This window comes from Puma concolor, chromosome D3 (genome assembly GCF_028749965.1).
Source record: "Puma concolor isolate L17-30 chromosome D3, mPumCon1.1.hap2, whole genome shotgun sequence".
NCBI lineage: Eukaryota > Metazoa > Chordata > Mammalia > Carnivora > Felidae > Puma > Puma concolor.
This window is the reverse complement of record NC_141678.1, coordinates 20,341,957-20,366,837: the sequence shown is the minus strand read 5'-3', so window position 1 is coordinate 20,366,837 and position 24,881 is coordinate 20,341,957. Positions and strand designations below refer to the sequence as shown.

Below are 24,881 nucleotides of genomic sequence, written 5' to 3'. Positions count from 1 at the left end.
CACCATAGCAAGTTCTGATACAGGCCAGCCAGCATTTAATTACCAAAAGAAAAGTTTCATACTATACAGCTGTGACTCCATGTGTAATGATAAACTTAACAGGAAAATATATAAGGTGACACTTAAGGGAAACAAGGAAGTAATCACACCTCCCTCTTACTGACTTGAAGGAACGTCTAAAATAAAATAAAATGAAAACAATCCAAAACAATAGGGCCAATTCCAAAATATAGTAACAAATGCAAAAATTTAATGTAAGTATGAGATGACTTATACTCTAGGGAATGCAGTTTCTTTCCCTGCCTCTAAATCCAATTTACCAAACTGATCTCTGTCTTGGAGGTAGGAAAGAAGTTTAGAAAAGAAAAGCAGGGGCTCCTGGGTGGCTTAGTTGGTTAAGCGTCCGACTTTGGCTCAGGTCATGATCTCATGGTTTGTGAGTTCGAGGCCCATGTTGAGATCTGTGCTGACAGCTCTGAGCCTGGACCCTGCTTCAGATTCTGTGTCTTCCTCTCTCTCTGCCCTTCCCCTGTCCCTCTCTCTCTTTCTCTCTCTCTCTTTCTATCAAAAATAAATTTTAAAAAAATTTAAAAAAGGAAAGAAAAGAAAAGCAGCCCACCACTGGCCACTCTGCCCTCTGTGCATATTCCCTACAGAGACTTCTCCATGGTGTTTACTGCAGAGCTCTAATGGGTAGGCAGGACAATGGGAAGGTTGGGGACTGGATTGACACAGAGCAAGAATCTGCAGGGAAGGTATGTTAGAGAGGCAAGCATCATTTCTCTCTAAATCAAGTCTACTTCCCCCATGATTGATCTTTATTTCTTTCCCCAAAAATATCTTCAAAAAGAGCTGCAAGGTAAGGTTTAAAATTATGAAAGAATAAGATATCAAGGAGTTTTGGATAGGTGAATAATTGCAGAATGGATATATCAAAACATTTTACACAATGGAAGCAGATAAGCAGACCCTCATTGCAAATTGATATGACGGAATGGAAATTTTTAAATCTCTGTGCCTGTCAAGGAGGATCCTCATGAGTTATGAGCCAGTATTCACTACAGCATCCCAGAAGAACACAGGGTTGAGGTTCCCAAAGGCTGAGTATAAATCATAAAGAAACAGGGCCCCTGGTCAAGAGTTTTAATAAGGATCAGTTGGAACTTTAGGTCCCTTGCCTAAATTAATATATTCTATTGATTGTGCCTCACACACCACACTGGGTAGGCCCAGGTATGTTAGCACAGGTAACTCAGATCCCCCTTCAAAGAATTGCTTTTTTCCCCTGCTATTGTGAGGCCTCAATGTTCAGCTTCAAGCTGTCAGCAGTTTAAGGGTTAACTTCATCTGCAGAGTGACATGCTGATCCCCAAGAGTTCCACATTCAATGAGGGTATAAATGCCAGGTAAGTTGACATTGCAGTGGAGATACCAACCTCAAGACACAGCCTTTCTCCTGGGGAGCCATATTTGAGAATGCATATTCACCCTAAAGCATAATTAATTTATGGTGTTTTGCCCTGAACTGAAAAATCATATGGTTCCTGGTACTAAAGGGTACAAGTAGAAGTCCCTCTCTTCATCACAACTGGTGATCCACTTGGGGAGTATGTGTGTTCATTCCCTAAAACTCTGAGCTGTATGGGTGTGGAGGTCATGATTCTTACACATAAATGCATACATGAGAAGACACAGCAAGAGTTGCAATAAACTTTAAGTTCAGCTCTGGGTCACTTGACACCCTCTGTGACAATAGAACAACAGGCAAAGAGAGAAGCCACCAAATGGGAAAGAACAATTGAGGCTGATCATCAGGATACAGTAGATAAAATTTTGTGGCTCTCATGAATGGTATCTATCAACATGTCTTCTTGGTCTAATTTGGGTGATAAGTAGATAGATCCAACAATATAGCCTGAGAAAGACATGGTGATTGGGTTCACACTCGGGAATAAGAGTCTGGGTAACCCCACCAGGGAAGGCACCTGGACTAGCCAAAGTTGAGGCAAATATGAGTGGTGGAGACAGAGGACAATTAACATTGGTTATATTCTTGAGACCACCTTCAGCAGTAGGATCTGCATTTCATCCCACTGAATGACCTCTTTCAAGTTTCCATATGGAAAAGAGACCAAAACACATTCAGGAGGAATTGTTCCCAAGACTCACTGTATGAAGCCTGGGGATCTGAGCATGGATATGAGGTGGACCTATAATGGATGTAGTGATGCCCTGTCATAACTCCCCATTCTAGGACTAAACCATGCCTTCTCCAGCAACTGAGTGTAACCAGCCAACAGGTCTCCACTGAATCATGCTATGAGACTAAGCCTTGGGCAGGGGATCACCCAAGGCCATTAACTCTTCTAGGTGCAGCTTGTATTCAAAGACTGATGGATGCATAGTTACCAGGCCCTACCCCTCTCATCGCACTTCAGGATCCTGGGGAGACTTCTCAACTCTAGAGCCCATCATAGTAGTGTCTATTTTGTTGCAACTGCATCACAACCTTTGCCTCTGACCAATCATGCCTTCTTCACTCCTCCACATCTGCTTATCCTGGGAGAGTTCCCCATAATCTTTGTGGAAAATCTTGTCATCTGAAAGTCAAGAAACTACAGGTAATTCAGAAAATTTGGACCAGAGAATGGCTTCTCCACATACTCTCCAACTGAGGGGAGGTGGAGATCAGAGTCCTAACGGATAGGGAAAATGGCATGAGCTATCCATTCCCCCATGAGTAGTAAATACTAAGCTTATTTATGGGAGGGTCACAAATGCCTATGAAACATACCTACACCTAATAAAAGATAGAGGAATAACTTATTTTACTGTACTTTACACTTCAGAAATATATTGCATTTTTACAATTTGAAGTTTTGTGTCAACCTTACATTGAGCAAGTTTATCGGCACCATTTTTCCAACATTTGCTCACTTTATGTCTCTGTGTCACATTTTGTTTTGTTAATTTGCTCACTTTATGTCTCTGTGTCACATTTTGTTTGTTAATTTCAAACTTGTTAATTATTATTTGATTTGTTATGGTGATCTGTGATTACTATTGTAACTGTCCTGGTGCACGACAAACCCTGCCCATATAAGATGGCAAACTTAATTGAAAAATGTATATGTTCTGGCTGCTGCACCAGCCAGCCATTCCCCCATCTCTCTCACTCCCCTTGGGTCTCCCTATTTCCTGATTCACAACAATACTAAAATTAGGCCACTTAACAACTCTACAATGTCCTCATCATGTTCAAGTGAAAGTAAGAATTGCACATCTTTCACTTTAAATCAAAAACTAGGAATGATTAAACATAATGAGGAAGACATGTCAAAAGTCAAGATAAACTGAAAACTAGGTTTCTTGTGCCAAACAGTTGGCCAAGTTGTGAATGGGGAAAAAAAGTTCTGAAGGAAATTAAAAGTTCTATTCCAGTGAATACACAAATGACAAGAAAGCAAAACAGCCTTATCATCATCTGGATAAAGTGTGAGTGGTCTGGATAGAAGATTGAACCAGCCACAACATTCCTTTAAGCTACAGCCTAATCCAGAGGAAGACCCTAACTCTCTTCAATTCTGTGAAAGCTGAGAGAGGTGAGAAAGCCGCAGAAGAAAAAGTCTGAAGCTAGCGGAGGTCAGTTCATGAGGTTTAAGGAAAGAAGCCATCTCCATAACATAAAAGTGCAAGAAAAACTATCAAGTGCTAATATATAAACTGCTAATATATAAGTAATATATATAGTATACTTATAATATAGTGTATAAGTATAGTATACGTATAATATACTTAGAAGTATGTAAGTATACTTAGAGTATACTTATAATATATAAGTAATATATAAGCTAATATATAAGCTGCTAATATATAAGATTACTAATACATAAGTGATCCAGAAGATCTAGCCAAGACAATTCATGAAGGTGACTACACTAAACAGTGATTGTCAGTGTAGATGAAACAGCCTTCTATTGGAAGAAGGTGATGTCCAGTATTTTCATAGTTCGAGAGGAGAAGTGAGTTCCTGGCCTCAAAGTTTCAAAGGACAGGCTGACTGTCTCATTAGGGCTAATGCAGTTGTTGACTTAAATTGGAGCCAATGCTCATTAACCATTCCAAAAATCCTATGGCCCTTAAGAATTATGCTAAATCTATTCTACCTGTGCTCTATAAATGAAACATCAAGTGGATGGCAGCACATTTGTTTACAACATGGTTTACTGAATATTTTAAACCCACTGTTGAGATCTACTGCTCAGAAAAACAGATTCCTTTGAAAATATTACTGCTCATTGACAATGTGCCTGGTCACCCAAGAGTTCTGATAGAGATGTACAATGACATTTATGTTGTTTCATGCCTGCTAGTACAACTTTCATTTTGCAACCCATGGATCAAGGAGTAATTTGACTTTAAAGTCGCATCATTGAAGAAATGTTAAAGACATCAAATAGATAGTAGTGATTCCTCTGATGGATCTGGATGAAGTAAATGAACAGATTTCTGGAAGGGATTCACCATTCCAGATGCTGTTGAAAACATTCATGACTCTTGGGAAGAGGTCAGAAGAGCAACATGAACAGGAGTTTAGAAGGAGTAGATCCCAACATTCACACATGACATTGAGGGGTTCAAGACTTCAGTGGAGGAAGTAACTGCAGATGTGGTACATATGGTAACAGAACTAGAATTACAAGTGCAGCCTGAAGATGTGACTGAATTGTTACAATCTCATGATAGAACTTCAACGGATGAGGAGTTGTTTCTTATGGATGAACAAAGAAATTGAGGCTTTTGAGGTGGAACTTACTCGGGTTTGAGATGGAACCTGGTGAAGATTTGTGCAGTGTGTTGAAATGACACCAAAGGATTGAGAATGTTACACAAGCTTACTTACAAAGCAGCAGCAGGTTTTGAAGGATTGGCTCCAACTGTGAAAGAAATTCCACTGAAGGTAAAATGCTATCAAAACAGCATCACATGCTATAGAGAAATCGTTCTTGAAAAAAGTCACTCAACACAGAAAACTTCATTATTGTCTTATTTTAAGAAATTGCCACACCCCAACCTTTAGCAACCACCTCCCTGATTGGTCAGCAGTCATTAACATTGAAGCAAGACCCTCCACCAGCAAAAAGATGATGACTTGCTGAAAGCCCACATGATGGCTAGCACTTTTTAGCATGTTGTTTTTTAGACATAATGCTATTGCATGCTTAATTCACTACAGTGTCATGTAAACATAACTTTTATATGTACTGGGAAACCAAAAAATTCACTTGACTCACTTTACTGAGATATTCACTTTACAGCTGTGGTCTGGAACTGAACTGGCAATATCTCTGAGATACACCTATATTAGATTTGGCAATGATTTCTTAGATATGACACCAAAAATAAAGGCAAAAAAAGAAAAAGAAAACAGATAAATTGGACTTTATCAAAATTAAAATGTATGTGCACCAAAGGACACTAACAACAGAGTGAACAAGCAATTTACAGAATAGGAAGATATTTGTATATCTTATATCTGATCAGAGATCAGTATCCAGGCTATGTAAAGAACAACAAAATAAAAATGATTACAGCATGGGCAATGGACTTGAATGACATTTCTCCAAAGAAAATATACAAGTGTCCAAGAAACATTTGACAAGTTGCCCTATGCCATTAGAGCATAATGGTATAAATCATTAACCATAAACCATGAAGGAAATGTAAATCAAAATCACAATAATCTACCACTTCACATCCATTATCATGGTATTGCCAAAGAATAGAAACTAACAAGTGTTAAGAAGGATATGCAGAAACTGGAACCCTTGTATATTGCCGGTGGGAACATAAAATTCTGCAGCCACTGTGGAAGAGAGTATGGCGGTTCCTCAAAAAGAATTAAACCAAAAATTACTGTATGATCCAGAAATTTCACCTGAGTACATACCCAAAATAATATTAAGTAGGGTCTTATATTTGTACACCCATATTCATAAAAGCACTATTCACAGCAACTAAAAGGTGGAAGCAATCCAAGTGTCCATTGAAAGATGGATGGATATATATATATATATATATATATATATATATATGCAATGGAGTATTTTTCTGCCTTAAGAAGGAAGGAAATTCTGGGGGCCCCTGGGTGGCTCAGTTGGTTGAGCGTTCGACTTCAGCTCAGGTCATGGTCTCACAGTTTGTGGGATCAAGCCCGGCATCGGGCTCTGTGCTGACAGCTGGGAGCCTGGAGCCTGCTTCGGATTCTGTGTCTCCCTCTCTCCCTGCCCCTCCCCAACTCATGCTCTGTCTCTCTCTTTCAAAAATAAGTAAAAATGTTAAAATTTTTTTTTAAAAAGGCAGGAAATTCTGATGCATGCTACAATGTGGATGAGCATTGAAAACACTATGCTAAGTGAAATAAGCCAGTCACAGAAGGATAAACACCATATCATTCTACATACATGAGATCTCTAGAGTAGTTAAATTCGTCAACACATAAAGTAGAGTGCTGGTTCCTAGGTACTGGAGGAGGGGAGAATGGGCAGGCACTGTTTGATTGATATGGAATTTCATTTTGGAAGATAAAAAGTTCTGGAGCTGGGTGGTGGCGATGGTAATAGAGTGCGACAAAGTGAATTTACTAATGCCACTGAATCGTGCACTTATTTTTTTTTTTAATTTTTTTTTTCAACGTTTTTTATTTATTTTTGGGACAGAGAGAGACAGAGCATGAACGGGGGAGGGGCAGAGACAGAGGGAGACACAGAATCGGAAACAGGCCCAGAGCCCGACTCGGGGCTCGAACTCACGGACCGCGAGATCGTGACCTGGCTGAAGTCGGACGCTTAACCGACTGCGCCACCCAGGCGCCCCTGAATTGTGCACTTAAAAATTGTTCAAATTGTAAGTTTTATGTTATGAATGTTTTACCACAATAAACATTGTGGTAAGAGGGAAATTTTTATTTGCTGCAGTTTGTCTACTTCCAAAAGCAGTGGAAAAATACAGGACTAAGAAGGTGTGCTTGAGTGTCCAGGATATCTCTCCATTTATGCTGGTCCTGCAGCATCTTAACAGGCCAAGACACTTGGAGTTGCCTCATAACAGGTGACCCAGAATGATGTCACAGATGTCACAAAACAAACTGATGTGAGTCTGGACCCTGAAAAGTCTGAAGGGTCCCCCAAAGTCTGAAGGTACCCCAAAATACCCTCAACTCTGACACCAGTTGCAAATTAAGGGGTCCCCCAGGTCACCTCAGTTTTGATAATTCCCCAGAAGGACTCAGATAATTCACTGAAACCTGTTATACCCATAGATATGGCTTATTACCACAAAAAAGATGCAGATTAAAATCAGCCAAAGGAAGAGGCACACAGGCTGGGTCCAAGAGAATTCCAAGCAAAAGCTTCCAGTTGTCTTCTCCCAGTGGAGTCATAGACCGTGCTAACTTCTCCTGGCACAAATGTGTGATACTATGCATGGAGCACTGCCAGCCAGGAAAGCTTCCCCAACCTTGGTATCCATAGTTGGGTGGGGATGCCTAGTCCTGTAGACTTAGCGGATCATTCACACAGCTGACTTTAGTCTCTACTGAATTCACAGTAAAAGCTTTAACACTCAGTCTGTAGTGGCTTCTTTTTTAAAGTTCTCTAAAGTAAATTATTAAAATAATTCTGACTTAAACCAGCTGTTTATTCAATGTAAGGTTCAAATTAATAACTTCCTTAGAGTCACCTTGTCATGAAACAATTCCTTTAATCACTCTGAACACTCAGATCAGAAATTAAGACCATGTAACACTAAAATTGATACTGGGTGGGGTGGGGGGTGCCTGGCTGGCTCAGTCGGCTAAGCATGTGACTCTTGATCTCAGGGTTGTGAGTTCAAGCCCCAGGTTGGGTATAGAGATTAATTAAAAATAAAATCTTGGGGTCCCTGGGTGGCTCAATTAGTTAAGCATCCTGCTCTTGATTTCAACTCAGGTAATGATCCCAGGGTTGTGGTATCCCTGTGTTGGGCTCTGCACTGAGCATGAAGCCTGCTTAAGATTCTCTCTCTCTCTCTCTCTCTCTCTCTGCCCCCACCCACCCCCCCCCCACTCTCTCTCTCTCTCAAATAAAATAAAATCTTTAAAAAAATAATAAATAAAACAAAATAAAATAAAATAAAATAGACACTGAGGTGGGATCTTCAACAACTGGAGAAAGAAATACAAACAGGAATGAGCGAAGAAGAGACAGCAATGAGTGTGCAATGGCTTGTCAAATACAGTTGCAATGTTAAAAACGTAAATCAATAGTTATTTGTTAAATGAATGAGACCATACACCCTCAGCACAAGGAGGCCACCAGGAGACACTGTGGGTCTTCTCAGAGGACTGGCAGAAACCCAAGTTTTTCCAATTTAATGGACCCTGAACAGTTGCTCACTGGCCTGTGAGCAGCTCAGAGCAGCTGTTTCCTCCCAAGAGGTAAATCCACATCACACAGCCACCCCTGGCCCACACCCTAACCATGTAGTAGCTGTCAGGGCTGAAGACCTATGCAGTGGAAGAGGGTGATAAAGGGCTCGGATTTGCATAATGCAACATTCAAACACACCCCTTTCACACACCCCTTTCACACACCACACTCAGTAGGGGATAAAGAACCATCAGAGAGTCCAGCCTCTGCTCTGGGGCAAGGGGTCTTTCCAACATCTGCACCATGGCTTGGACTCCTCTCCTCCTCCTCCCCCTCCTCCCCCACTGCCCAGGTTCATGGAGATTTCAGAGGCCAGCCTTTGAAGTGATCCCTCTGCCTTTATTCTTCATTCCTAACATGTGTCTATTTTCATTTCAGGGATCAGTTCCCAGGCTGTGGTGACTCAGGAGCCCTCACTGACCAGTCCCCAGGAGGGACAGTCACTCTCACCTGTGGCTCCAGCACTGGAGCAGTCACTGATTCTCACTATCCATACTGGTTTCAGCAGAAGCCCGGCTAAGCCCCCAGGACATTGATTTACAACACAAACAGCAAACACTCCTGGACCCTTGCCGGTTCTCAGGGTCCCTCTTTGGAGGTAAAGCTGCCCTGACCCTCATGGGGCCCAGCCCGAGGACCATGCTGAGTACTACTGCTGGCTGGTATACAGTGGTGGCCTGAGGCACAGTGGCAGATTCAGATAAGAAACCAGGACAAAAACACACCCCAACCTTTGTGAAAAAAAGATCACATGATCAGACACATCAACTTTCAAGCAGCCTAAATGTGGACCATTTATTGAAAGGTGAAGGCAAGGGTCTGGATTGACTCCTATAACTACCTAAGCCCTAAAGTGGAAGGAAAACATGAATGATTTGGAAGGAACTGATTCAGGAAAAACAAAGTCCAATTATTTCATAATTCGAAGATTATAATCAGATCTAAGGGCTGAGATCCAACATATTTCCTCCAAAAAGGAGCATCCTCCATGACGCACTTTGCTGACCAAGTGCAAACAGAAGAAACCCTCTGCATGTACTAAACATGTATTTAAGTGGGTTGCATTTAATGCAACACACATGTATAAAATCCCAAGTATTAAAAATTACCCCATTCTCCAAAAAGGTTCTTTATGCCAAAACTTTACTAATATCAATGTAACTATAATCAATATAACTATACTTCTAAATTTGGATGCATTCTTTAATTTTTGTTCTCGATATTCCCACAATTGTTATCAAAGCTTGCCTTCATATTTCTGCATTTTATATACAGCTCCTGCCATATAAGATTAATGTAGTAGTGGGGAACTTGGGTGGGTCAGTTGGTTAAGTGTCCGACTTCAGCTCAGTCATGATTTCATGGTTCAGTGAATTCGAGCCCCACATTGGACTCTGTGCTGTCAGTGCAGAGCCCACTCTGGATCCTCTGTCTCCTTCTCTCTCTGCCCCTCCCCCACTAATGTGCGCTCTCTCTCTCTCTCTCTCTCTCTCTCTCTCTCAAAAATAAAAACACACACATCCTTTGGGATGCACTTACACACTCAAGGAGCTCTTTGTAAGAAGAGCTCAATAATCCCTTCTTTGTCACACAAAAGTGTGGCTGTATATCCCACTCTTCCTAGCTATTGGTGGACATGTGACAAAGTCCTAGCAAATGAAGTACAATATAACTGTGCTATAGAACTTTGGGAAGTCTTCTTTTAAAAAACAGATGGGCTCTGCTTTTGGTATATCTGTATGAGCTCCTCCTAGACAGAACCTTATGCAAATATCAACTATGCCTTCCAGGGAAAAAAGTATTAAAAAGCAACTATCTGAACACCTGACAATGAAGAAAATGCAGGGAGTTAATGGATGGAAATTTAAATTTTTTTAAGGGTATGGTGACACAGAGTCCCCAGTTTTTATGGCTGTTAGCCTGGAGTTAGCATGGATTGGCAAGGCTAAAACTCCTTAAGTAAACCCATAGTCTAACTGTCTTGAAGAAACAGTCAGTCAACAGACTTCAGAGCCACTGGAAAGGAAGGGGGGAATTCTATAAAGAAGAGGGTGCAGAGGGGGAAACTGACATTTGTGTATAATTTCTGCCTAAATCTCTGGCTCATCTCTGAATCTGGGATGTGGTGGGCAGTTCCCAAGAAGCCTAAATGAAGAAAAAGATTGACTGAGATTTGAGTTGCCTCTTGGAGAGACAGGGTCTTCAGTATGACCTCAATCAAACTATTGCCTGCTTTAAAAAATCAAAATTATTGGGGTATCTTGGTGGCTCAGTCAATTGAGCGTCTGACTTTGGTTCAGATCATGACCTTGCAATTCATGGGTTCGAGTCCTACATGAGGCTCACTGCTGTCAATGTGGAGCCTGCTTCAGATCCTCTGTCCCCTTCTCTCTCTGACTCTCCCCTGTTCATGCTCTCTCTCTTTCAAAAGTAAATAAACCTAAAAAAAAAAAAAAATCAAAATTACTTAGAGGACTATAATGGATCTGACATCAACGCAATATAATGTTCATGAAGTTCCAAATACAATTTCAAATTATTTGGCATCAAAGAAATGTGGTTAGTGAGCTTGAGGATCTCAGGCTGATTGAGGAAAAGGGCAAACAAAAAGTGCTGGAACAAGAGGACAGTAACACACAGAGAAATTTATTTGGGTGGCACTTAGAAAGGTCAGGTGAGCAGGAAGTCCCTTACTGCAGTAACCCTTCCAGAAAGAATGGCACAGGGCCAACACCCAGAAAAGTAAAGTAAAGAATTCCCAGGTACAAAGGGAATCAGAGAAGGGCTTACATGTCTAGGAGATGTCATTCAGCAACACAGCCAGGAGTCTCCAGGTCAGATAGCTAGAAGGCAGTTTGGGATCTTTTATAGTACAAGGATTTTTCTCATCTATGGCTAGCAGATGTTGAATGCAGGCTCGTGGGGCAGGCAAAGCAGGCAGGCTCTAAATGGCAAAATACATGCTTATTTGATCTATATTTAAAGCCACTGGATGTGTAAAACCTAATTTTGGTGCAGGCAGGGTAATGGCCATAGTCCTTTCTGAAGAAGAAAACAACATAGGGGCCAATATACTGAGCCCCTCTTTAACCCATTTACATAACAACTAGATTCTAACAAGTAGAATGCAGAAGTGACAGGATGTGACTTCTGATACTAGGTTATTAACAAAAGAATAGTAGCTTGACTTGGTTGCTGTCTCTTGCTTTCTCTTAGATCATCTGTCCTCTGGGAAGTAAGATACCCTGCTCAACACAACCCCATGGAGAAGACCACATGGTAAGGAACCAAGGCCTGCCCATAGCCGGCCCCATGAGAAAGCAGATGCTACTGCTACAGGCAAGCCTTCAGTTGTCTGTGGCTCCACTGACAGCTCACCTACAATTGAACACTAAGCACTTTAGCAAGCTCTCAGGGGTGTGTGTGTGTGTGTGTGTGTTGTGTGTGTGTGTGTGTGTGTGTGTGTGTGTGTGTGTGTGTAAGTTGATTTATTTATTTTGGCCTGGAGAGGCAGAGAAGGAGGGAGAGAGAGAGAATCCCAAGCAGGCTCTGAGCTATCAGTACAGAGCCCGATGCAGGGCTCAATCTCATGAACCGTGAGATCATGACCTGAGCCGAAATCAGGAGTTGGACCCCTAACCGACTAAGCCACCTAGGTACCCTTCTCATTTCTTTTTGGTTCCACTCCCAGTGTCCAACCCACACAACCTCACGTCACATGTATTGTGTATTATTTTACATCCAGGTTGATATGAAAATGTTCTTCTATTCTTCCCTCCCTTCATTCTTCCCTTCCTCTCTCCCTTTCTATCTTCCTTCCATCCTTTTTGCCTTTTGCCCTTGCTTTATTTGATAATAAATCCATAAACTAATTCCTTATCCTTAATTCCTATATCTCTTGCACTTCTTCATTTATTGATCTATTTCAACGAGTATTTATGAATATCCACTATAAGGCCATGTTCTAGGTGCTGAGGATACAGACCAATGACCTCATGGAGAATATGTTTTCAGAGAGAGCAGAGATATATTGTGTAGTATGTTACAAGGTAGTAAGTTCCATGGATAAAAAATAAAGCAGAGAATGGGAATAAAAAATGACATGGGGATATTTATGCAAAACCTTGAGGAGGAAGCTATGCAGGGCCCTGAGGACCACTCTAAGTCTTTTGATGAAACATATCCTCTTTATCCTTTGTTTCTATTATTTTTCCTTATTGTATCTTTGAGAACATTACACATTTTTTTTAATATTTTTAAAAAGTTTATTTATTTATTTTGAGAGGGACAGGGGATGGACAGAGAAAGAGGGAGAGAATGAATCCCAAGCAGGCTCTTCACGGTCAGCACGGAGCCCAATGTGGGGCTTGAATCCACAAACTGCAAGATCATGACCTGAGCCGAAATCAAGTCATTTGCTTAACTGACTGAACCTACAGGAGCCCTGAGAACATTACACTTATTTTAAATCTTGACATTCTAGGAGCACCTGATTGGTTCAGTTAGTAGAGCATTCGACTCTTGATCTCAGGGCCTTAAGTTCAAACCCCATGATGGGCGTGGAGCCTACTTTAAACAAACAAACAAATAATCAATCAGCCTCGATGCTCTAATTAATTCTAATTCATGTTGTTAAAATGTGGAGTTGATGCCTCTTTTTACACAGTGTGTACGTTTCTATACGTGTCTTTTTATTTTCTTGACCGTTCTACAGGCATATCAGTTATTCAGATTAGAAAAGTACAAGGAGGGTGCCCAGTCATTAAGCATCTGACTTTGGTTCAGGTCATGATCTCACAATCTGTGAACTCGAGTCCCACATGGGGTCAGCTGGAGCCCCACTTCAGGTGAGCATGAGCCCTGCTTGGGGTAAAAACACAAGCCCTGCTTTGGATGAGACCCACCCTTCTCTCTTTCTCTCTCTGTCTCTCTCCCCTCAATCACTTGTGCCCTTTCTCTCAGAAAAAAAAAAAAAAAAGAAAAAGAAACAAACAAACAAAAGAAGAGGAGAAGGCACTGAAGTCCAGGATGGTGTTACTTCTATGAATTTGAGTAAGGAGGAATGATCTGCTCAGAAACAGAGCCCAGGCAAGGTTATAGTGAAGTAGAGTCCACCCTTTTCTGTTGTTTTTGCCCCTCTAGGTGACTACTGACTCCAGCCCCTATCTCCCTTTCTCTCCTCTTGAGATTGATGTTTTTACAACCAGTTGATCTTTTTTTTCTTGTAAATTTAGGGCCTAGGGGAGGATGAGTGTAGGAAGAAATACTTAAACGCTGCCTGCTGCCCCTGGTTAGGCTGCAAATCCAGTTTGGCCTGAGCTGGGTTTGTTTTGTTTTGTTTTGTTTTGTTTTGTTTTGTTTTGTTTTGTTTCCTTTCTTAATCTCTCAGTGGTAAAGCCAGGGAAGCAAGTGGGAGAAAAAAGAGCCTAACCCAAAAGCTGCTTTGCAAACTTTTGCTCTCACAAAGAAATTTGGCTCCCTAGTCCTATGCCCAAAATTGCTGTTTTCTCTATGTAAACAAGGACTCTATGCCCTGATTCCCCTTCTGGTCCCCCTTCTCTTGTAAACAAAACAAAACAAAAACATTGTTTCCACAGATTGGTGCTTGCTTCTCTCTTCTGAGGTCTTTCCATGGAGGAGTGGGCGTTATGGTTTGATATTCTACCCCCCATCCTTCCCCACACCACCACCACCACCACCCCTGCCCCGGCTCTCCCATTCATTCTTCAGACCTCTGCAGAAGGACTTCCTTGTTTGTTATCTCCTCAGGTACTCTCCTTAATGTCAGGAAACAGCTTCTAATTGGCAACTTCATAGATGCATTTTACTTTTCATCTAACTTGCTCCCTCGCCATCCATTAAAAATACTGACATCTTCCTTTTTGAAACATCATTTCCTTTAAGTCCCAAGACAGGACTCTCTTCTTCCTTTCTCTCTGAGCTTACCCCACTCTTCTTTTCCTTTCCTTCTATCCAGCATCCCCCTGCATCCATATTTCATCTGTTTTCCTAAACTACAAGTATGCTCCTGACCTTTCTCCTTGCAAAAGTCACATACACAATCTAAGACATCAAGTCCAAAATCCTAACTGAGATATTTTCAACCCTTTTCAGCCTCTGTGATCGAACTTCTCAGCCCTACCCTTGGGTCCAGCCAAGTCAAGTTACTTGACCTCTCCAGACAAGTTTACCCCACTTACTCATGTATTACAACAACCTATTTTCTGAGTTATATTTTTTTTCCCAGTCTCTTCTCAAATAGACTCTAAATTCCAAGAGGGTAGAATTTGTTTTCAATTCATCTTCTGTTTGTAATAAAAATTTTATGAAGTTGAATGAATGTATGAACAAATATAAAAATTGTTTAGTTTCCAAAGGCTCTATCATAGTAGCATCTCCATGACTGGAATCATCCTGATGTACCCCAGGAAAATCCAAACAATCATAACCTGTAATTTCAGAGATGGTCCAGAGGTGGTCATGCTGTTAGACCATAACCCCCTGCATGACAGGATATGTTGCCATTCTGCTCTCTGATACATTCTTCCTGATAGAATCCTGGAAGAATGTCTCCAGTACAGGAGCTGATGAGTTTTCATCCAGTGAATGAACTCAGACATGAATGTATTCTTGAATGGAAAGTTCCACCCTCAGGGTACACCCATCGATTGTTTTAGTAGGCAACTCTGCCGACAAGGGTGAAGAAAGAGTCCAGGACCAGGTATGTGAATCCTGGGTCTAGGGAAAAACATTTCTTTTGTGCCTTCCTCGAAATATCTTAACACCCAAGTCTCAAAAAAGGTCTCATTAAAAGTGGCAGTAGTCAGGGACTGTGAATGGCTTTCAGTGTTTATTTCAGTTCTTTAATCTTTGTGTATTTCCATCACTATCAGCAGTTAACATGTTTCTACCATGATAAAAATTATTTGACAAAGTGATAGAGATGGAGGCCACATTAAGGATGCCAGGGAACAAGGATGGGAGAGTTACGCAGATATAAAGGGGTAGCATGAGGTGATTCCTTTGTCTTGCTGGAACAGTTCTGTATCTTGACTGTGATGGTGATTACACAAATGCAGACACAGGAAGAATTGTGTAGAAATACACACACACAAATGAATGCATGTAAAATATGGTGAAAAGTAGATCAGGTCTGTAGTCTAGTTAACAATACTGTACCAATATCAAGTTTCTGGTTTTGATTATTTGATTATTTGATTATTATATGTTTCCAATTATGTCACCAATGTGGGAAGCAGAATAAGGGTACATACACAGTACTCCATGTACTATTTTTGCAACAACCTATGAGTATATGATTATTTTATTTGTTTGTTTGTTTTTTAATTTTTTTTAACGTTTATTTATTTTTGAGACAGAGAGAGACAGAGCATGAACGGGGGAGGGTCAGAGAGAGAGGGAGACACAGAATCTGAAACAGGCTCCGGGCTCTGAGCAGTCAGCACAGAGCCCGACGCGGGGCTCGAACCCACATACCGCGAGATCGTGACCTGAGCCGAAGTCGGATGCTTAACCGACTGAGCCACCCAGGCGCCCCTGTTTGTTTTTAAGTAGGCTCCATGCTCAACGTGGGGCTTGAATTTACAACCCTGGGATTAAGAGTTGGATGTTCTACCGCCTGAGCCAGCCAGGCACCCACTATATGATTATTTTAAAATAATTTTTTAAATGTTTTTCAAGAAAATATAATCCAAAATTAGGAAATACAACAAAAAGGCAATTTATGACCCTGGAATGTTACACTAAATATTTTTTTTACATGGTCCCACATGCAGCCCAGAACATCTCCAAGACGATTGCCATATCACAGAACCATAATCTATCTCACTCCTGACAACCCTGTCATTAACCTACAGAATGAAAGTTTTCCCCAGGGCAGTGACAGCCTCATGAAGGGTAAGAAATGAGCTGGTGATCAGGAAATTCACCTCCAGAGAAGAAGTGGATGTTTCTCCCCTGGTTTTTGAGGAGCCAGTTTAGGGTCCAGCACACCCCTATCCCACCGCCCAGTATCATGTGATGGTCCCTTCTGCTTCAGTCCCCCAACCCTTCTTGGATTAACAAAGCCTGACAAATGTTGGGGGGAATGATTTTCCTCCTTCCTGTGTTGGCCAGAAGTGTTGGGACAGTGTGATTTTGGAGTGATTTCCTACGGTGTTGGTTCCTCCCTCCAGGTTGGGAGGTGATAACCACCATCCCAGGAATTCTCAATGAATTTTTATTACTTAAATGAATGAATAAAATCAGTGAATGATCCCATCTGACCTTAAAAGATTTTTTATTTATTTTTTAAAAAAATTTTTAACATTTATTTATTATTGAGAGACAGAGAGAGAGACAGAGCATGAGCATGGGAGGGGCAGAGAGAGGGGGAGACACAGAATCTGAAGCAAGCTCCAGGTTCCAAGCTGTCAGCATAGAGCCCTACGTGGGACTCCAACTCACAAACCACGAGATCATGACCTGAGCCAAAGTCAGATGCTTTACTGACTGAGCCATCCAGGCGCCCCAGACCTTAAAAGATTTTTTAAATTTTATTTGTCTAGGAATTGATTAGGGTCCAGGGTGCCTGGGGGTCTCAGTCAGTTGAGCGTCCGACTTCAGCTCAAGTCATGATCTCGCAGTTCACAAGTTCCAGCCCTGCATCAGGCTCTGTGCTGACAGCTCAGAGCCTGGAGCCCGCTTTGGATTCTGTATCTGTCCCTCCCCGGCTCATGCTCACTCTTTCTCCTTCTCTCTCAAAAATAAATAAACATTAAAAATTAGAAAAAAAATTGATTAGGGTACAGATATTTTATAACTGATAAATTTAGATTAGCAGGTAGAAAACAGATTAGAAGTAAAATAGAAAGGATAATCCCAAGAGTTACAGTTTTAGGATTTTTCACCAGCTTGGTATATAATTTAGGAAACATACTTTAGCTATCTTATTTCAACATCCCCCCACCACCCAGACTATATAAATCCTATTTCTGTATATCCTTATTGAGTCAGCTTTACCATTCTGGTTGCTCCTTCATTAACAGGATACTTATATTAGGCATGTGCTCACTGTTTATGTGATAACTATGCTTTCAGTAATATGAGAATTGTGCTTTCACAGTACTTGAACGTACCAGTGAAATGTGCTCACCTCATGAACAAATGAGTCACCTGGGTGGCTCAGTTGGTTAAGTGTCCAACTCTTGGTTTCAGCTCAGGTCATGATCTCATGGTTCATGAGTTCAAGCCTGGCATGGGGCTCAGTGTTGCTGCTGTGGAGCCTGCGTGGGACTCTCTCCCTCTCTCTCTCTCTGCCCCCTCTCCTTGCTCTCTCTCTCTCTCTCTTTCTCTCTCAAAATAAATAAACTTAAAAAAATTTTTTTTAAAGAAAATAGTATTCATTTTCAGAGCTTATACATGCCAAAGCCTGATGACTTAACACATGCCCACTGTTCCCACAAATATAGATATCCTCTCCCAGAAAGTGCCAGCTTGTGCTATCATATTTTAATGACTTATTATTGCATAAAAAGTAAAATGTGTTACAGGAAACTTCCTTCTTGAAAATTCATTGTTACCAACAAAAGTCCATAAAACATTTTTATGGGAGGGACCAATTTGACCTAATGTTCCTCATCAAAGTGAATCCTGAATTAAATCAGAGATTTAATTTTCATTCCAAAAAAAGTGGGGAGGACATAAAAATTGGAAAGGAATAAGTAAAAATTGTCTCGATATTTTTAAGATATTAAGTATCTTCAAATTGGTATTGATATTCAAAGCAATCCCCAAATTCCAGTGAGTTGGCAGAAATTATTAAATTATTTTAAAGTTACATGGAAATCTGAAGGACCTAAAATAGCCCTAATAATCTTGAAACTTTTTATAAGACTACAGTAATTAAGACTGTGTGGTATGGGTGTTTCAAAAATAAACCAACACTTTATACTATTGTATACTTTAAATTTGCTAAGACAGTATATCTTAAGACACACACACAAAAAAGTAACTACTGATGGATGCATTAATGAACTTAATTGTGGTCTTTTCACAATATATACATATATCAAAACATCACATTGTACACTTTAAATATATATAATCTTATTTGTCAATTATACTTCAATAAGCTGGAGAAATAAATAAATGAATAACCTATATAGTCACTCGATCTTCAACAAAGACACCAATGAAAGTCAAAGGAAAAAGTGGTTCTTTTTAAATAAATGATACTAGAACAACTAGATATTTGTATTAGAAAAAGTAAAAAGGAAATTTAACTCTACCTCACACCATATACAAAATTAATTCAGTATGGATTATGGGCTCAAATGTGAAAACCAAAACAATAAAGCTTTTAGGGAAAAAAAAAAGGAGAGAGAATATTTTCAAAACCTTACCATAGACAAGGCATAAAGATACCAAGGATACAAGAAAAAATTGATAAATTAGACTTCATAAAAGGTAAAAGCTTCTGGGGCATCTGGCTGGCTCAGTCAGTAGAGCATGTGACTCAGTCTCAGGTCTATGTGTTCAAGCTCCACATTGGGCATAAAGCTTACTTAAGAGAAATTTAGGGGGCACCTGGGTGGCTCAGTCAGTTGAGCATTAAGCACCTGACACTTGATTTCAGCTCAGGTCATGATCTCACGGCTCTTAAGTTTGAGCCCTGCATTAGGCTCTGAGCTAACAGTGTGGAGCCTGTGTAGGATTCTGTCTCTCTTTCTCTGCCCCTCTCCAGCTCATGAACACACTCTCTCTCACTCACTCTCTCCATCTCTCTCAAAAATAAATACACTTAAAAATATTTTTAAAGCAATTAAAAAGAAATAATGGCCGATATTTGAAGAAAAAAAAAAGCCCAAGGAGTCATTTTTGGGGCACCTGGGTAGCTCAGGTGGTTAGGCATCCAACTCTTGGTTTCAACTCAGGTCATTATCTCACAGTTTGTGGGATCAATCCCTGCATCAAGCTCCACACTGACAGCACAGAGCCTGCTTGGGATTCTCTCTCCTTCTCTCTCTGCCCCTCCCCTGCTTTCTGTCTCAATAAATAAGTTTAAAAATTTTTTTTAAGTAAAAGCTTCTGCTCATCAAAAGATACCAGTAAGAAAGTGAAAGGCAAGCTACAAGTTGTAGGGGAAAAAAAAAATCAAAGGAATTAAAACAATATTTGTTAGTTGAATGAATGAACAGATGACCATCCATTCTCCCTATTTCCCATCACTACTCACATTGTCTTGAAGAAGCCCTCAGGTGGCACTATGCATTCCTTCAGAAGTAAGCACAGTCTGAAACAAACTCAGAGCTTAAAATGTAAAGGGCTCTGGACTCATTGGCCATGTAAAAGGTTGCTTCATCAGGTAAACTTGTCTTTCTGGTGAGGGTGCTGCTTTCTGAGCTAAGGACACAGTTGAGGAAGTAGTAAAGGGAACAGATTGACACAATACACCACACACATATCCCTCACCCAGGGCATTCAGGAGGGAATAAAAGAGCCAACAGAGAGCTCAGCATCAGCTGAGAAGCCAGCAGATCCTTGGGACATCTGCACCATGGCCTGGATCCCTCTCTTTGTCCTCTCTCTACTCATTCATTGTCTAGGTTCATAGAGATTTCAAAGACTGGTCTTTGGAGTGATCCCCTGATCCTGTTCTTCATTCCTACACTGCGTCTGTTTTCAGTTTTAGAGACTAGTTCTCAGGCTGTGGTGACTCAGGAGCCCTTCCAACCATCCCAGAGGGATAGTTACTGTCAGCTGTGGCTCCAGCACAGTAGTCATCACCAATGGTAACTATCCACACTGGTTCCAGCAGAAGTCTGGACAAACACTGATTTATGACACACACAACCAACACTCAGGGACTCCCACACATTTCTCAGGCTTCCTCTTGGGGTCAAACTGCCCTCACCTTCTCAGGGGCTCAGCTCGAGGAGGAAGCTGAGTACTACCATATATGCTGGCATATCCTGGTGCTTGGCACAATGAAAGACCCAGATGAAGAATGGTGGCATGAGCCTGCCACCTGGCTGATTCTGGGTCCACATATTTACCAACCTGATTTGACTGACAAATGGATAGATATTTTAGCTCTCTGGAAAACCTAAATGTTGGCCACTTATAGAGAAAAAAGTCAAGGGAAGTGGGCTAAAATGATCCAGTGAATGTTTTAGGAGGTGGGTCTAGGAAAAACAGAACCCCAAAATTTTGTCAATCTGTAGGGCACAATAGAAGCTGTAATACATGAAGAGTTTATGATCAATTCCCTTCCCCCCACCCCCAAAAAAAGCATGTAAGATATACTTCCAACGCTCATTGGAGCAAAGAAAATAAGGTCTTCATTTTATGTAAGTAAAGTTTTCAAAACAATGCAAGTTCACTGCATAAAATTTGTTAATATTTTTAAGGAGTGTTTTTTCCTACCCTGGGAAGACCAAATAGTTCAGAAGTTAGATTACTATAGAAGTTCCTAGTTTAGTCTTTTTTTTCCTTTAAGTTTCAGATCATACAAATGTATACAAAAATTGGTATCCTGCTAGTTTTCCTTCATACTACTGCAATCTCTCTTTAATATATGGGTGTGTGTGTGTGTACATATTCCAGCTAAAGCTGGAAGGACTTTGAGAAGTGTGTTAGTATAAGGCTTAATAAAAACAAAAACTGGACTTTGAGAATGCTCCAGTGTGGCTTAAAAGGAAGTAAGGAACATGATATTAGAAAATTGAGAAAGGGGTTATGTAGTGGCAGAAAGTTTGGTAACACCATCACCTTCAGTTTATATGAAAAGGATAAAATGTACCTAATTAATTGACTCATCTGGCTAAGGAGATTTCCAGCCAGAGAGCTGGAAGTACTGCCTAGCTTCTTCTTGTTCGTTATAGTACAATATGAAGGGAAATAAAAAAAAAGTTAAGGGAAGGACTGTTAAAACAGGAGCCAGAACTTGCAGGTTTTGAAAATTCCGTCTCTTCAGATGGCAAAAGATGCTGAAATTAATGGCTACCAAGCAAAGATCATAACCCAGGGCACTGAAGAAAGGTGATCTAAAGATGAGAGTGGGGCTGTAAAATTCTTTGTTAAGGCTCAGAAGGATCAAAGGTGATGCTTCAGAGCACCATTCAGTCAGGTCAAGGCCCTCTAAAGAGTTTAAGGGTGTGGCTCAAAGATCACCTCAAATCACACAGTGGGGCTTCTACTAAGCTTATGGGTGTTGTCTCTCAACATTCTCAGCAGAAAACCAAGAGAGTCATCCATACCTTGAAGAGATGTGTGGTTGTAGCTTTGGAGTGGAGTTCTTTGGCATGAACACCAATAAGATTAACAGGAGACACACAGTTTTCAATTTAGCTATAAACTTTCTTTCATAAAAGCAAGTATGTCATAGGGCGGAATCAAGAATCCAGACATCAAAGCCAAGAGAATCTCCAGGCCTTGCATCCTAATCAATGAACTGCCAGCATATGTATACCTGGTGGGATTTCAGAATTGCCACTAACAAGTGACTCCCATCTCCTCTTCCCCTTTCTAAACAGGCATGTCTATGAAAGTTGTTCTATGCCTGTCCCACTGCTGTTGGGTGGGCATGTAGGTGAGCAGGTAACTTATCTCTTTTGTTCACAGGTCTTCAGATTCAGGGAACGGTACTTGAGATACTGCAAATGAGGAATACCACCCAAGGACTTGATCTACAACTAGACCTGATTAAGATGATGAGATTCTAGACTTCAACTTTTGGAGGCCTTCTGAGGAGGTGAATGTATTTTGCACATAGGAAGTATGTAAACCTGGTGGCTTAAAATTATACCCATAAATTCTTCCCTTCAAAGGTAAAGCTTAATTACCCTCCCCTTGATATGTGTGCTAGACTTAGTGGCTCATTTCTAATGAACAGAATATTGTAGAAACAACAGAGTAAAATGTCTGAGATTAGGTCATAAAAGACAGTCTAGCTTCCTTGCTCACTTCCTTCGAATATTTGTTCTAGAAGCTAGCTAGGCATGTCTTGAGAATACTTAGGTAACCCAGAAGAGAGGCTCATATGGAAGTATGAGGTTTTCTCCCAACAGTGAGCAAGGAATTGGGAGTTTCCTGTCAATAGCCATGTGAGTAAGCCATCTGGGAAGCAAATCTTCCAGTCTCATTCAGGTCTTCAGATGACTGCAACCTCATGGAACACCCACAACATGTAATTTCCAGAACAACCCAACTAACTTGCTCCTGGATTTCCAACTCTCACAGTGGAAGAGTAAAAAAAAAAAAAAATTAAGCTGTTAGTTTTGTGATATAGTTTGTTATACAGGAATAGACAATGAATATATCCCCAAATTTGGGCTCTGCCTTCAGTCCAGTTTTGACAAGAATCTTGCTGGGTCCGTTTATAGAAAATTCCCCACCATTGATATCTGATCACCCTTGATATCTGATCAAATTTCTTATTCTCTACTCTCAACATCATGAATAATTTTTCTTCAACATTTCCAAGTTTTATTATTAGGAATTTCTTTCAAATGAGTATTTTCATGCTTTTACCTTTTATACTATATTCATTTTGGGGGAACAGATTTCTAGAATTAAAAGTTCATTATTTTTATCATATCCTTTTTTAATACCCCATGTAGTGATTTGAAAAGGATGTATACAAAGTCATTTAGTATGTACCCACACCCATACCCTAAAAGTTCCAAGGAAAACTTAATTCACAGTAAACTATAAATTTAAGACTAAAACATTCAGTCTGCAAATTCTCACGCCTTTGGAATTAACTTACCAAAAAAGGTATACAGAATGAAAACTTTAATAAAAATGAAAGTATGCATGAAAATATTTAAGACTCAAAGCTGTAAACAAAGGTAGGCAAAGTTTAAATCCTTTATTAAACAAAAATAAAGCTGTTAAAGTGTCTTTATAAAAAAAAAGAAGAATCCTAAAGAAAATAGAGGTGTTTAATGAATCAAGACAAAAATAGGGAGGGGCGCCTGGGTGGCTCAGTCGGTTAAGCGTCCGACTTTGACTCAGGTCACGATCTTGCGGTCCATGAGTTCGAGCCCCGCATCAGGCTGTGGGCTGATGGCTCGGAGCCTAGAGCCTGCTTCCGATTCTGTGTCTCCCTCTCTCTCTGACCCTCCCCCATTCATGCTCTGTCTCTGTCTCAAAAATAAATAAACGTTTAAAAAAATTTAAAAAAAAAATAGGGAACAAAAAAAAATTAGTTGGGATAATAAATCAAGGGTTGTTCCTTGGAAGAGTAAATCAGAAACATTGATAAAGCTGTGGCAAATCTAATGAGGGGAAAAGGAAATACGTTTTAATAATAGAAATGAGAAAAGGAATGGGATTCTGAGTAGAGAGGATAATATTCAACCCCAAGTGGAAATATTACTTCAGGAAAGGAGGGTTTCTAATAGAGAAGTATGAATCAGGCTGAGCAAAACCTTTCTGATAGAAAAGTGTGAATCAGGCTGAGCAAAACCTAGGTTAGTAAAGAAAATGTAAATGATTGCCTCAATAGATATTGTAAGCTATCCAATAAAACTAAGCAATTTTCTTTAAAAATTCTAAAGACAGAAATTAAGCAGTATGTGCATTACCTTTAATGGTAAAGCATTTCTCACTAAAACCAAGAACAAGAAAGCTCATTTACATATCACTGTTTGGAAGTTCGGGCCAATGCAATATGGTCAAAAATAATTAAAATTGGCAGGAAGGCACAGAGTGTACATAGTGGTATCAAATAAAAATTAACTTAAACTAAAAATATGCCATGTTATTGGTGAAAAGATAAACAACGAAAACTTTTTTTTTCAAAAAAGCATTTTATTACTATAATTGCTATTTTACTTACAATTTTTGGCAACATTAACAAAATAATAAATTTTATCTGAAAGAACAAGCAAGCAAAATAGACATGGAAATTCACAAAAGGCAATAACAAAATAGTAATCTTGACAGATATTCAATATATTTGTAAACAAAACAAAGTGACATTGCCTTAAAAAAATATAGAGGTATCAATAGAAAAACAGAGAAAGCTCCTGAAAGAACTCAACTCACTATATTCATTGTCTTTTGGTTGCAGGCACAGAAATTGACTCAAGCTAGCTCAATTCTAAGGTAAGCAAAGCTTTTGATGATTATCTCTTCCTGGCTTTTTGTGAAAACCTAGGAAATTTAACCAGATTGGAGAGGAAAGAAGGAGTGGGGAGGCTTAAAGTGCCTTTAGCAGGGAGGAGGAAAAAGGTATCATTTCATTGTCAGTATCTTTTAAGAACATTGGTGAAGCTCAATAAACTAAAGAAGTGTCAAAACAATTAAGCGAGGTAGCAAGTCATGCAGGCTTAGGAGATGAGCATTCTAAGAAAGAAAGCAACAATTGCAAAGTCTTTGGAACAGGAAAAAATATGATTTGCTTGA

The 24,881-nt window shown here is 40.1% G+C and overlaps 1 long non-coding RNA gene and 1 pseudogene across 2 annotated transcripts in view; one reads left to right on the top strand and one right to left on the bottom strand.

Annotated features, from left to right (window-relative positions):
* The window catches only part of LOC147575369 (uncharacterized), a 473,279-nt gene that overhangs the window by 84,368 nt on the left and 364,030 nt on the right, over window positions 1-24,881 (bottom strand). The gene's annotated exons all lie outside the window — the stretch shown is intronic.
* LOC147575371 (immunoglobulin lambda variable 5-52-like) overlaps window positions 1-24,881 on the top strand; it is a 447,861-nt pseudogene that overhangs the window by 71,369 nt on the left and 351,611 nt on the right. The window lies entirely within an intron of this gene.